General features: G+C 40.3%; 1 pseudogene; it reads left to right on the forward strand.

The window, feature by feature from the left end:
* Positions 1-2,358: 2,358 nt before the first annotated feature.
* LOC127787782 (small nucleolar RNA R71) lies at positions 2,359-2,458 on the forward strand (annotated as a pseudogene).
* Positions 2,459-2,928: the final 470 nt, after the last annotated feature.

Consider the following 2,928-nt stretch of genomic DNA (forward strand, 5'->3'; position numbering starts at 1 on the left):
ACCACTTGAGTGGGGCTGACCCACTTTGAATCAGAGATGGGGTATATAATACCCGCATCTAGCAACTTTAGCACTTCTTTCCTAACCACCTCTTTCATGTTAGGATTGAGTCTCCTCTGCATTTGCCTGGCAGGTTTAGCATCCTCCTCTAGAAATATCCTATGAGTGCAAGTCAAAGGACTAATTCCATGCAAGTCTGAGATGGTCCAACCTAAGGCTTTTTTATGAGCTCTCAGAATGTTTATCAGTTGAATTTCCTGTTGGGATGTTAAACTTGAAGAGATGACTACGGGGAGTGTGTTCTCATCACCTAGAAATGCATATTTTAACTCACTTGGCAAAGGTTTCATTTCAGGTGTGGGTGAGGTATTATCAGATTGTGACTCCTCATTGTTCAGAGAACCCAATGGTTCTGATTTGGGAATCCATTGAGCCACAGGCATTGCTTCTTGCTCCCTAGTGTTCTCTAATTCTTTTAACTCTCTCTCTTCTTGATCTTCTTCCATAGATTTGTTCAAAAATTCTTTTACAAAATAGTCCTCAGCTAATGTTTGAACCAAATCTACTTCCTCCACCTCATTCTCAGTTATGTGTTGTTTGAAAACTCTAAAGATATTCATCTCTACAGTCATGTTTCCAAATGATAACTTAAGTATTCCATTCCTACAATTAATTATGGCATTTGAAGTTGCTAGGAATGGTCTACCAAGAATGACTGGAACAAGGGGTTGAGGGCCTTGATGGGGTTGTGTGTCCAAGACTATAAAATCAACAGGGAAGTAAAATTTGTCCACCTGCACTAATACATCCTCCACTATCCCCCTAGGGACTTTGATTGACCTATCAGCAAGCTATAGGGTAACTCTTGTTGGCTTGAGTTCTCCTAAACCCAGTTGCTAATATACACTATAAGGAAGCAAGTTGACACTTGCTCCTAGATCTAAGAGTGCTTGGTCCACCCTCTAGCTTCCAATTATGCAAGAAATGGTTGGGCTACCAGGGTCTTTGTACTTAGGAGGTGTTTAAGTTGCAGGATGGAACTCACTTGTTCAGTTAAGAATGTTTTCTCCTGGATGTTGATCTTTCTTTTAACAGTACACAAGTCTTTTAAGAATTTTGCATAAGATGGTGTCTGTTTGATTGCATCAAGGAGAGGAATGTTAATCCTCACCTACTTGAACACTTCATAAATATCAGCATTTTATTTTTCCCTCTTTATTTGAGTAAGTCTTTGAGGGAATGGTGGTGCAGGGTTGCTCTTGAATTCTTCCACCTTATTTTTTTCTTTATCTTCCTTTTTTTTTGTTTTCAAGTTTTTCCTCCAAAGTTGGAGCATTGTCATTTTTTATATTTTCATTTTGTTCTTCTTCTTGTGCATTAGGTTGGTTTGTCCTAGGATCATCTAGTTTGTCAATTATTTTTCCATTCCAAAGGACAGTGACTGCTTGCACCTGCTCATGATTATTGTTCCCACTATTTGATGATTCCACTTGATTTGTTTGCCTCACGGGGTTGGGATTTGGTTGAGAAAGGAATTTCCCAGGTTCTCTCATAGTCAAAGTTTGAGTTAGCTTGGTTAACTGACTCCTCATATCCTCAATTGCCCTATTTGTTTGCTCTTGGAATTTTGCTACCCGAGCATTGTTCCCCATCTACCCTTGCATAAATTGTTGTAGAGTATCCTCTAGGGATCTCTTATGCGGTGGCTGATATGAGCCAGATGGTCCTTGGTTAGGCTGGTAGGGCTGTGGCTGAGGTTGTGGCTGTGGTTGTGAGGGAAATGGTTGGTGTGGCTGAGGTGCTGAGTCATTTCTCCAAGAGAAATTTGGGTGGTTCCTAGAATTTGGATGGTAGGTGTTTGAGTTTGGGTTGTACCCTTGATAATTTCCACCCTGGTTCTGGTTTTGGTATATCCTACCCTCTGTTTGCCTTGGTTGTGAGTTTGAAGTTTGGCCATACAGCACTTCTTTGAAAGCAGGGAGAGTTGGACACTCCTCTGTTCTATGGCTATTGGCTTCGCACACTACACAATGCACCTCTACCTCATTGACAGCTTTCATTTTTTTCATCTCCAATTCTTCCATTTTCTTTGTCAACAGAGCTAATCTAGCACTGATGTCATCAGTTTCATTTAATTGGAGTTTTCCCTTTGGTTGTGGATTGTATTGGTCTCTCAAATCTCCCATGGTTAATGGCCCAACTTCCCAATTTCTAGAGTTTTCGGCTACATGGTCAAAGTATGCAATAGCCTCTTCAGGAGGTTTTTCATAAAAATCACCATTACACATGGTGGACACCAGCATTTTCAAATTAGGAGTTAAGCCATTAAAGAAGAAACTAACTACCCGCCATTGCTCAAAGGCATGGTGTGGGCAAGAATGTAAGAGGTCCTTGAAACGTTCCCAAGTTTGAGCAAATGTTTCATTTGGTTTACAGACGAAATTCATCATTTGCCTTTGGAGTGATGCTGTTCTATTAGCTGGGAAGTTTTTTTAGAAATTTTGTTTGCATCTCCCTCCAAGTTCCTATTGATCTAGGCTCTAGAGTCTCTAACCACATTTTTGCTTTATCCTTGAGTGAGAATGGGAAGAGCTTTAGTCTAACAGTGTCCTCATGTATATTTTGATCCCCATAGGTACCACATACCTCTTCAAAATCCCTCATGTGTGTATATGGATTTTCAGAATCCATACCATGAAATGTGGGGAGCATTTGTATGGTACTTGGTTTAAGGACAAATCGATGATGGTTTATTGGTAGGATTATGCAAGAGGGAGTTGTTTGCCTTGGAGGGTGCAAATAATCCCTGAGGGGTTTAATTGCATCACCATCCAAGGGATCATGTTCTCCATGATCACTCCCGTGAGCAGATAGGTTTTCATTTTGTTAAGACATTATGGATTGTAAAAGTGATATTTCAGTCTTTGA

The sequence above is a fragment of the Diospyros lotus genome, chromosome 12, assembly GCF_014633365.1.
Source record: "Diospyros lotus cultivar Yz01 chromosome 12, ASM1463336v1, whole genome shotgun sequence".
Taxonomy (NCBI): Eukaryota; Viridiplantae; Streptophyta; class Magnoliopsida; order Ericales; family Ebenaceae; genus Diospyros; species Diospyros lotus.